Consider the following 12,322-nt stretch of genomic DNA (forward strand, 5'->3'; position numbering starts at 1 on the left):
GTAGTGCCTTGCGGTCGGAGGCCGAGCAGTTGCCATTCCAGGCAGTGATGCAACCACGCATGATGGTGCAGCTGTAGAACCTTTTGAGGATCTGAGTACCCATGCCAAATCTTTTCAGTCTCCTGAGGGGGAATAGGTTTTGTCGTGCCCTCTTCATGACTGTCTTGGTGTGCTTGGACGGTGTTAGTTTGTTGGTGATGTGGAAACCAAGGAACTTGAAGCTCTCAACCTGCTTCACTACAGCCCCGTTGATGAGAATGGGGGCATGCTCGGTCCTCCTTTTCCTGTAGTCCACGATCATCTCCTTTGTCTTTATCACGTTGAGAGAGAGGTTGTTGTCCTGGCACCACACGGCCAGGTCTCTGACCTCCTTCCTATAGGCTGTCTCGTTGTTGTCGGTGATCAGGCCAACCACTGTTGTGTCATCGGCAAACTTAATGATGGTGTTGCAGTCGTGCCTGGCCGTGCAGTCATGAGTGAACAGGGAGTACAGGAGGGGACTGAGCACACACCCCTGAGGGGCCCCTGTGTTGAGGATCAGTATGGTGGATGTGCTGCTACCTACCCTTACCACCTGGGGGCAGCCCGTCAGGAAGTCCACGATCCAGTTGCAAATGGAGGTGTTTAGCCCAAGGGTCCTTAGCTTATTGATGAGCTTTGAGCTTTGAGCAATAAATAGCATTCTCACTTTTGCATTCTCCTTTTGTCCAGGTAGGAAAGGGCAGTGTGGAGTGCAATAGAGATTGCATCACCTGTGAATATTTTAGGGTGGTATGCAAATTGGAGTGGGTCTAGGGTTTCTGGGATAATGGTGTTGATGTGAGCCATGACCAGCTTTCAAATCACCTCACGGCTACAGACATGAGTGCTACGGATCGGTAGTCATTTAGGCAGGTTACCTTAGTGTTCTTGGGCAAAGGGAATATGGTGGTCTGCTTAAAACATGTTGGTATTACAGACTCGGACAGGGAGAGGTTGAAAATGCCAGTGAAGACTTTTGCCAGTTGGTCAGCGCATGCTCACAGTACACGTTCTGGTAATCCGTCTGGCCCTACGGCCTTGTGAATGTTGACCTGTTTAAATGTCTTACTCACATCTGCAGCGGAGAGCGTGATCAAACAGTTGGTGCTCTCATGTATGTTTCAGTGTTATTTGCCTCGAAGAGAGCATAGAAGTAGTTTAGCTCATCTGGTAGGCTTGTGTCACTGGGCAGCTTTTTGCTGTGCTTCCCTTTGTTGTCTGTAATGGTTTGCAAGCCCTGCCACATCCGATGAACGTCAGAGCCAGTGCTGTACTGACACTTTGCCTGTTTGATGGTTCGTTGGAGGGCATAGCGGGATTTCTTATAAGCTTCCGGGTTAGAGTCCCGCTCCTTGAAAGTGGCAGCTCTAGCCTTTAGCTTAGGGCAGATGTTGTCTGTAATCCATGGCTTCTGGTTGGGGTATGTATGTGCGGTCACTGTGGGGCCGACGTCATTGATGCACTTATTGATGAAGCCAATGACTGATGTGGGGTACTCCTCAATGCCGTAGGAAGAATCCCGGAACATATTCCAGTCTGTGCTAGCAAAACAGTCCTGTAGCTTAGCATCTGCTTCATCTGACTACTTTTTTATTGACCGAGTCACTGGTGCTTCCTGCTTTACTTTTTGCTTGTAAGCAGGAATCAGGAGGATAGAATTGTGGTCAGATTTACCAAATGGAGGGCGAGGGAGAGCTTTGTACACGTCTCTGTGTGTGGAATAAAGGTGGTCTAGAGTTTTTTAACATGCTGATAGAAATGTGGTAAAACAGATTTAAGTTTCCCTGCATTAAAGTCCCCGGCCTCTAGGAGCACCGCCTCTGGATGAGCATTTTCCTGTTTGCTTATGGCAGAATACAGCTCATTGAGTGCGTTCTTCGTGCCAGCATCGGTCTGTGGTGGTATGTAGACAGCTACAAAAAATACAGATGAAAACTCTCTAGGTAAATAGTGTGGTCTACAGCTTATCATGTGATACTCTACCTCAGGCGAGCAAAACTTTGAGACTTCCTTAGATATCGTGCACCAGCTGTTGTTTACATATATGCATTGTCCGCCACCCCTTGGCATATCAGACTCCGCTGTTCTATCCTGCCGATACAGCGTATAACCAGCCAGCTAGCTGTATGTTGATAATGTCGTCATTCAGCCACGTTTTGTCACATAAACTGAAATTAAGCGAACAATTCGAATTTTTGCAACCAGGAAATGGCGGAGCAATTTCTGCATATTGCACCTTTAATTAGCTAGCTAACTTAACTTGTTCATTGTTGCTCACGTGAGGAGTTGGGCTACCATGGACAGCCACATGTTATTTAGCAACATTGAGTGCACTAAATCGTTTAATGGCATCTTTATGTTTGTTTTCACTGTATTAGACCTAGTTGATTTAATAAAGCTTACATTTTTAAGTTGAAATGGTGCTGGAATAGCAGAGGCAGTGCTCCAGTTTGCTTTTTGCTGACTTTCGGCCTCAGGCCGAGACAATAACAAGACTCAATGGCATAATAAATTCAACCACACCTTTGTTTCATCACAAAAGTTTAGAGCAACCGCTGTCCGGTGAAGTCCACAAAGCATATTGCATGTAACAAACAGTTAAATGACCTAGAGCATGGTCAAGCAAGTTAATGTTTTCGACATTTTCGGGCTACTAAACAACTATTGATTTAGAACCATGGAGTTACTGCAAGTCGCAAAGAAAACAGGAGCTGGCACCACTATTACAGCACCACGAGTGGGTGTATAACGCGAACATCTAGCAACCCAAAAGTTGCAAGTTCGAATCTCATCACGAACAACTTTAGCTAATTAGCAGCTTTTCAACTACTTGCTACTTTGCAATTACTTAGTATTTTAGCTAACCTTAACCATTTAACCTAAATCCTAAACTTAACCCTGACCCATAGCTAACGTTAGCGGGCCACCTAGCTAGAATTTGTAACATATCATAATAATTGTAATTTATCATACGAAATGGGCCATGAAAATCCACAAATTAATACATACCATACAAAACGTAACATATACTAAATGTAGTGTCTCGGATTTATGTACAGAATAATACGAAATGATGGGCTGAAACACATACAAAGACCGAGGGGCGCTGTTTCGCTCGCTCGAATGCTTTCTCCGGTGAGATACATTCAGCCGCTTGCGAATTGATTATACATCATGAAACACAGAGAGACGAAAGATACATTATTTTATTGGTCAATTTTGGGGGGGGAAACCTGGCTTCACTTGGCATCCATGAATACACGCCACTGTTCACAAGTCATCTCTCACATGCCACGTTCTATTCAATTTAGGACATGATACTGGTGCGTGGTTGTGTGCATGTAGCTAGCTTCCCCATGCATGGTTGAATGTGTTCATTGACTGGCTCTGGCAGACTGACAACAACTCAGGGTCGTCCAAGTCCCACCTTCTCCTTGCCCCCTCTCCCTCACTATATCCTTTCATTTCAAAACAATGATGCAAATCCGCTTCCTCGGAATCAGATGCTGTGCTAAAACTGTTCCACTCTTGCTATTGCACCCAAATCCGCCTTTCCCCGTCATGTGAGACCATAAACAAGGAAAGATAAGGGAAAGCAAATGACCTTAGTATGATTAGATTAAAACAAAGAGGCAGCTGTTCAAAGACTGCTCAAGTAACAGGTCAGGGAGTGCGAGTGACACCACATTCCAGATTGAAAGATTACAATATTATTAGATGGCCAGAAGGGGTATACGAGATTCATGCATGGCACTGAAACGAAATCCGTTATATTACATCAAAAATAATCAATCAATGCAATTAATCCAAAAAAATAAGATTAGGACATTCAATCATTGATCATTTAAAAATAATAATTTCAGACATTCATCTACATATGTTAAGATTTATTGTCAACTGTTATTGGTGTTTGTAGCCTAACACGTGGGGAGCAGAGTGACACCTAGCCGTGAAACAAAAATTGTCAATGTGCAATTTATTTCCCGTTTTTTGTGAGTAAAAATCTATATTGCATGATTGCAAGTCACTAATTAGTTGAAAAACGTTAATAAAATATCCTTCTAGCGCGGCCAAGGGCGGGAATAGGAGCTACTAGATGTGATCCTTTGTCCCTCTCTGCCCCCCCTTTCCGCAAAATGACAGTGCCCTCATCGTTATGGAAGCTCGAGTCATGTTGACCAGGCAGCGACCACCCAGCCTCTGCGATTTGACCGTTCGAAAACATGCCCCCCACAACAAAGCGCACTGTCACCGCTCTGCACAATGGGACGAGCACTTCAAGGTACAGCCAAATTAAGGATATTCGTTCGCTATGCTGATTAACAAAGTAAAAAAATCAAAAAAATACACGCGTCTCTATGCATTTACGTATGCATATGATTGGATGTCAACAAAGAACTTGTGGGAAATGTAATGCAATGCGCGGCAACATCAGTATAAAACAATCACTGCAAATTGAACAATGCAACCGGGAAAAGGAATGCACTTTAAACCAAAGCCGTAATGTAATTAGTTATAGGTAATAAGCAGTAATAAGCTCACCGTAACTTTCCCGTTTTCTTGCACGTCAGCGCTCCGTTGGTCTCTTACAAATTAGAATGGTTCCACATGGTGACTTCAGCAGCACCCCCTCCAAACTGCTGAAACCGCGTGTTTTTGAATAGTCATCAATATTTTGTTTTATAACGTGTAAACGTGTGGTTACACTATTACAATTGCTATTCAGTGAATGTTACGGGTTTTGTCCCTTTGAAAAACAGCGTGCAGCCTCCTCTGCTGTTTGTATCGCTTATGAAACGCCTTCTCCCAGGAGCTACATTGTTGACATTCGAGCGCTGACGTCACCCTGTCCCTCATTCACAACAATGCGCTGTGCAGAAATTACGCTACAGCCCCGGTCGCTTTGACATTTTACTCAAAATAGCGGGACGCACTTGGGGTTGGTGAATTGGCCTTACAATCATGTCACCGTAAATCCCCGTTTGGCTATAGAAGTGTTTAATTCAGCGCGGAGCGAGGCACAGGAGGATGGCTAGGAATGAAAACAGCATACAATGACGATAATTCTATGATGATCAACCATTAATAAAGAACAAAATAACATCCTATCGTCATACCAGCCCGAAGCCATAAAAAAGCTACAATAACAATTTACAAAATATATAATAATAATAATGTATCTCATTGATGACACATTTAAACACATTTATGACCATTGATGACACATCTAAACACATTTATGACCAACCCCCCCATTAACTGATTGTCATCACTCAGAGCAAACAATCCCCTTATTGCACATCACCAGTCTCTCCTTGAGTAGCAGAGATTCTTGTCAGACTCTATTCACATCACTGTTAGACCTCAGGACACAGAAAGCATGATCTCATCCTGCTACAGATCCATGACTGACTGGCTGAACAATAGCCAGCATCAGCCGTGTTCACAACCCCATTCCCCATTATGCTACTAAAACCATACACAATCACCATCAAGTGATGATGACATAGGCTATATAATGGTAATGCTACTGATAGTATATTTTTCTAAAATAAATCATATTATGGCCTATGAGTTTCAAGTTTCAAAGCATATTTACGGAAGGCATATGACCCTCTATGTGTCTGTTTGAGCATGCAGCTAAAGGTGAGAATGCCACAGGCAGGAAACAGTGGGCTTTGACATGATACATGCTTGTTAGTCGCCTACACAGAAATCCTATTTCAAGATCATTGTTTCAGGCTGTAACACAGAATGTGTGTGAAATATCATGGCAAATCTCTCCACTGGACAAAAAAAAACCTACCTACATTTCATTTGAATGATCAATTCTAGACAATAATCATTAACAGCCATTTGTTACATAATTAGACAAATACAATTCAGAGGTTACAGCAGACACGAGACTGTCCACTCCTCTGCATTATGCAGAAACATACATTCAGTATGGAGGCCACTCTAATATAGGTTGAACAAGGCAGCAATAGTCAGGCAGAGAGAGTGTGTTTTCTAATATAGAGACAACGGATCCCCAAGGAGCTTTGCACGCTATAACGTTTTATCAGGTTGTCACAGACTTGCTGCTCCTGGAGCCCATTTATTTTCCCTGTGTGGCATGGGCTGGCTAGGACAAGAATTTGGCCCAGGCATTTTATCCACACCAGCCCACATCAATGTGCATGCTGCCAACTCATATGCTCAGTATGGTGGAAAGAGGAGTGTCTTTGTAGTGTATTTCTTTGCTTGAATGTGTGTGTGTGGCAGGGGGGGGGGGGGGGGGGGGGGGCTTAAGGGTAGGCCTTGTCAAAGAGATTGGACTGGCTTTAGAAAGGACTGAAAGTTGGGGATGGACTCAAGAGTCACAGAGGGAGGAAGTTCCGGAGCCTAGGAGCAACCCTGGAGAAGGCCATGTCGCCGAAGCTCTGGAGCTTCGTCCTGGGGATGACAAGGTGGCCTGCTGTGGTGGAACAGAGTGCACGTGTAGGTTGGTAGGGGAGAAAAAGGTCTGAGAGGTAAAAGGGGGGCAAGATCGTGAAGGGCTTTGTAGGTCAGAAGGAGGGTCTTGTAATCAATGTGTTGGGAGACAGAGAGCCAGTGGAGTTCACAAAGGAAAGGGGTGATGTGCTGCCAGGACTTAGCGTGGGTGAGGAGTCGGGCTGCAGAGTTTTGAACCATTTGGATCTTATGGAGAGAGCTTGAGTTGTTTGCCTGAGAGTACTGAGTTGCAGTGGTCAATAAGACGGGAAGAGATGAGTGCATATATGAGGGTTTCAGCGACAGGATGGGAGAGGGAGGACATGACTTTGGCAATGTTGCAGAGGTGGAAGAATGAGGATTTGACAGTCTGTCTTATGTGGTGGTCAAAGGAGAGGGTGGAGTCCAGGATGACACCAGGGTTGTGTGTGTGGGGAGAGGAAGAGACAGGGGTGTCAATGGTGAGGTTGCCAGTTTTGTGGAGGTTGGATTTGGTGCCTATGAGGAGGAGTTCTGTTTTATCACTGAGACCTTGAGTAAGTTTTGTTGCATCCATGTTTTTATTGTAGAGAGGCAGGATTCAGTGTGGGTCAGAGGTGGGTTGAGGAGGGATTTGGTGCTGTTGTAGAACTGGGTGTCATCGGCATAGCAGTGGAAGTCAAGGTTGAAGTGACGGAGGATCTGACCAAGGGTGCTGATGTAGATGATGAAGAGTAAGGGACTTAGCACAGAGCCCTTGGGAACACCCTGTGTAACTGCAGCTGAATCTGAGGTGTGGACATTGAGGGAGATGTAGTGGGTCCGGTTTGTGAGGTATGATTGTAGCCAGGACAGTACAGATCCCTCAAGCCTGATGAGGAGGATCTGATCGCTCACTGTGTCAAACGCGGCACTCAGGTCGAGGAGAATCAGAATGTTTACGGCACCAGCATCAGCAGAGGTGAGGAGGTCATTGACAACTTTTGAGGGGGCGGAAAGCAGACTGGAGGGACCCTACAAACCCTACCTAGACACAGGCAGTCGTGCTGACCCATAACATTGGCAGGACAGTACAGCATTTCTCAACCTTTCCTGTACCAGTGACTGGCGAGACATGGTCCTCCTCTTGTTTAACCAATGCAAATTTGTAACACACTGGAGATACAACTCATCACTATAACTGGGCCTCTGTTCTATACATTTTGTTTAACTCCCTGTTGTGCTGTCTGTCTGTCTCAGCATCTTCTCTGCTGTCACTCTGTGCTTCTTTTCTTCTCTGTGTCTGTCGGCTACCTATTTTGCAACAAAGCCTCCTTCACTCATGCTGCCAAACATACCTTCGTAAAACTGACTATCCTACCGATCCTTAACTTCGGCAATATCATTTACAAAATAGCCTCCAACACACTACTCAGCAAACTGGATGTAGTCAATCACAGTGCCATCCGTTTTGTCACCAAAGCCCCATATACAGTACTACCCACCACTGCGACCTGTATGCTCTCGTTGACTGACCCTCACTACATATTCGTTGCCAAACCCACTGGCTCCAGGTCATCTAGAAGTCTTTGCTAGGTAAAGCCCCGCCTTATCTCAGCTCACTGGTCACCATAGCAACACCCAACCGTAAATAGCACACCCAACTACCTCATCCCCATATTGTTATTTATCCTCTTGCTCTTTTGTACCCCAGAATCTCTACTTGCACATCATCATCTGCACATCTATCACTCCGGTGTTATTGCTAAATTGTAATTATTTTGACTCTATGGCCTATTTATTGCCTACCTCCCTACTCTCCGACAGTACATTTTCACACACTACATAGATTTTTATTTTCTTTTGTGTTATTGACTGTACGTTTATTTATGTGTAACTTTGTGTTGTTCTTTTTGTCGCACTGCTTTTCTTTATCTTGGCCAGGTCGCAGTTGTAAATGAGAACTTGTTCTCAACTGGCCTACCTGGTTAAATAAAGGTGGAATAAAATAATAATAAACAAAACAAGTCTGTCTGTCTGCTTCATCCTTATACATTATAAAACCCAAGCAAACGGCTTAGGCTATATTTCAAATGATTGCCTGTCATATGTGCCTGAATCATCACCAACCCTCAGTGTTCATTACTATTACACGGCTACAGACTAACATTTTCCCCTGGTGTCACTGGTGCCACTAACTTTTACAGTTGGTGGCACCAGGCCAGGATTTGGTTGGACCCAAATCACGAGTTATCATCTTATAAAGTAATTCACAGTTCTTTATTAAGAAGTGTAATAAATAGAATACTGATGTATTCAGGAAACAAGTTATTTCATATAACATGTCAAAGCAGGAATGCATGACTCAAGATATTTTGTGCAACCTAATCCAGAAATTGTCATGACTTTTGGGTTGACAATTAGACTATAGTTGCTATATTTTACTGTCAATTTCCAGATTTTTTTGTTCAACAGAGATTAATTCCATACATCTTTAAGTGCACTAACTAATATCATAGGCGTATTAATTTGGGGTTACACATTAACTAGATCGCTAACTCTAAATATACTACTCACTGCTAGTAGGCTTGTATTTATCCAACAGTAAAGGTAATGCCTTTAAAAAGCATTGCAGTTGTAGGCTACTACCCATGAGACCTATATATAGGCCTATGCCCTCACAGTGGCCTGTGAGGGCCATTTCGTGTGCGTGCTGCTCCATATCTCAATGCCTTATCAAATATCTTGGTTGTAAAATAGTTGCTATTGAGCTGAATATTAAGAAATCAGGTATTGTACCTACAGAAAGCTGAGGCACTCCTCTCTTCACTAGGGACAAGGGAACGAAGCTTGAAATGTTATATGATCAGAACACACTTATCTCTCGAGCGCATGGGGGAGAGGAGAGTGGCTCGCTCATTATAGCAGCAAGCCCCACAAAACAGGAACAGGGGCAGGGCACACACTTTCATGACAGAAATCATGAGAATAATGCTTTACTGTTTGACCAAATCATGGTTTTAGCCATCCAAAAATAGGATGTTTTGTGTGAGGTGACAATGTAGAATGTGCTGTTTCTGTATTCATAGGTTGCACCTCTGTCACGTCATGCCATGTCATTGTTATGAACATTCTCAAACCGCCCGCTATCGGTGGCGCCATAGTGGTGCCCTAAAGTGATGATAAGCCCAGTCATACTGGACAGAGGCTAACTAGCTACTGTTTAGTCTAAATTACACTATAGTGTCTGGAAATATGCCATTTGTAAAGTAGTCAAATATTTAGCAGGAAACAACTTTGCCAGCATTATCATGTTGTCAAATTTACTTTAGACAGATGGCAATGTTGTCATTAACTATCAAAGTTCGTAAAAAAAATATTGTAAGGAAACAGGCAGGGAGCAGGTCTCGAACCCTCGACCTTCTAGCCCGAGGTTCGGCGAGCTATCGACTCTGCCGCAAAAGCATGCTCGTGCGGCAGAGTCGATTTCCGCACTTACAGTATAAACCCAGGGTCGTTACACTATGTTAACGTTAGCTATCTAAAATCTGGTGGCCTCCCATCAATCTTAGCTAGCTAGCTAGCAAATGTTATACTGCACCTAAAGTCAATCTGGGGACATCAAAATGTTTTTCTACTAATTATTTGCCTCCTTTTGAATGCCATTGTATTTCCAAGCCACTTCCAAGTATTTTTGATGAACTCTTCGTCATTGCTCATTGACGATGCATTGAGTAGAATGCTTTGTCGGGCATCAGTCCAAAACTAATGTTCAAAACAACATTGTGACGAAATATGCAACCCATGAACCCTTTCCGTTTTTACGATCCATGGTCTTTGCTGTCTAGCTGATGACAGAGTCGGACCAGGTCTCTTTGCTGATAGTTTTGAGATTTTTTGCACAATTTCTCTGTTATACTAATCTATCATGAGCCTTTGGTTGATCAGAGCACAACGGCCGCCACCCTACCAAGTTGGGCCAGCCCACCAAAATTAAAAATACATCTTAACAGGCCCATGGGCTGCCGGCTATGTCACCTTGTCATTTATTTATTTTTATATTTAAAAAATATATATATTTTTGTGTATGTCAATTTAGACCAGCCCATCTGGAATTTGCCAGAATTGCCAGATGGGCAATCCACCCCTGATGTGTGGTATTCAGATTGGCCCACATTTTCAATGTCAAGTGGTATAAATAACCAAAGCTGATTCTCACTGCAGATCTATCTGTTCAACAGCTGGACATGGTGTACTAAGTGGTAATGCAATGAGCCAGTGATGGGAAGAATCACACATTTTACACTTGCTTCAAATGCCAAACTGACAAGTCCCCCAGGAGGCCATGGCCTACACTTGAACATGACCTGAAATTGGAACAAAATTCTGCTGTCAACTCTCTAATTTCCTCTACTTTCTTTTAAAGCAGAGATTAAAGATGACACAGCAGTGACAGATCAGCTTGTTATTTTTCTTGATGGAAACATGTAGGCTACATTCCTGCGTGGGCAGGTTGGTGGGTGGGTAACTGAGTTCAAACTCAGTCCAAATGTTTTGTTTAAGACTGAGGGTTGTATGGAAGCATTCATACACAAAACATGAAATCGAACAACCTCATCAAATTGCCAGGAATCACAGTCTTATTGCAGCCAAGATTATCATACTCCTTTTGACCTAATTAAGCTACTGAAATAGCCTACTTTGGTAACTATGGAAACACTTTCAAGTAAATTGGTTTCGCAAACATTATGAACACAATATCTATCATACATACAGATGAAGGATCTTCATTTGATCACCCTGTTGCAGGAGAACTTGTAGTGTATTTGAGGTTTAAAAAGGCTTCCGAAATAATTTCTACTTTGACATTTTAATTGATTTTCTCTTATGAAAAATGTATCAACCCCTACAAAAAAAAAATTATAATTACAATCCACATAATCATTTACCTTTCCTGTTGCTGCAGGATTATTTTCCTGCTGTAGCAAACGGGCTCAAATTAAGATCCCACATCTGTACTGCGCAAAATAACATTTACATTTTTGGAAAGAACTTCATACTCAGAACAAGTCAATGTAAGGGTCAAAGGCAAAGCATACTCAACATGCAGGGAAAACAACTGTATGAAGACCAGCATTTTCACATTAGCTGAGCAGCTTGTAACAGGAATGCCAGGAATGACAGAGAGAGTGAGATCATCAGTCTTTTTCGCCAACACAAGCCAGTCATGTTAATCACTAGCCAGTGATTTAGCCGTCATATCCCCACTGCACTGCAGACAAAGCAAACCCCTTCTGTCAGGACTGAGCAAGTCCTTTGTCATCACACAACCGCGAGACAAAACATACTTCAGAGGCATACATATTGTTTCAAATTTGTTCCATACCTTACTCATATACTTAGTTTAGATGTAAAGGAGTTCATGACTTTATTCAGTATGTTCGATGAGAATGCAAATGGCCACATGCACATACGTTTATTTTGAAGAGGGGCTACCAAAATGATTTGGTATGCATAAACGCATGACCAAGCACAATGTTTAAATAGAGGATATACAACAACAAAATAGTGCTCAAAGGGTGTCACCAATTTACAAAAAGGGGGGAACAAGTCAATTGAAATGAAGGACATTTATGCTGATATTATTCTACTTCCCCAAAACACTATCTGAATAAATATTTTTCTAAGAATATATCAAACCATTGAAAACATAGATAATAGGAAATGTTTTATGCACTCAAGCATACAGGCGTTTCAGAACTGCCAAGTGACACACAAAGTGCAGATGAAATCAAAAAGATATGCTAGGGCAACAGATTGTATTATATTCAATCACAAATGCCTTAATACCAAGAATGTAAAAGCAGCC

General features: G+C 42.8%; 1 protein-coding gene across 1 annotated transcript in view; it reads right to left on the reverse strand.

The window, feature by feature from the left end:
• The window catches only part of LOC110505367 (transcription regulator protein BACH2-like), a 50,571-nt gene extending 45,695 nt beyond the window's left edge, over nt 1-4,876 (reverse strand). The window contains exon 1 of the mRNA XM_021584549.3: nt 4,564-4,876. The gene's annotated coding sequence lies outside the window, so the exon portion shown is untranslated. The remainder of the gene's footprint in view (nt 1-4,563) is intronic.
• Between the last annotated feature and the right edge of the window lie 7,446 nt (nt 4,877-12,322).

Source organism: Oncorhynchus mykiss, chromosome 25 (assembly GCF_057628025.1).
Source record: "Oncorhynchus mykiss isolate SJ-2025 chromosome 25, ASM5762802v1, whole genome shotgun sequence".
Lineage (NCBI taxonomy): Eukaryota > Metazoa > Chordata > Actinopteri > Salmoniformes > Salmonidae > Oncorhynchus > Oncorhynchus mykiss.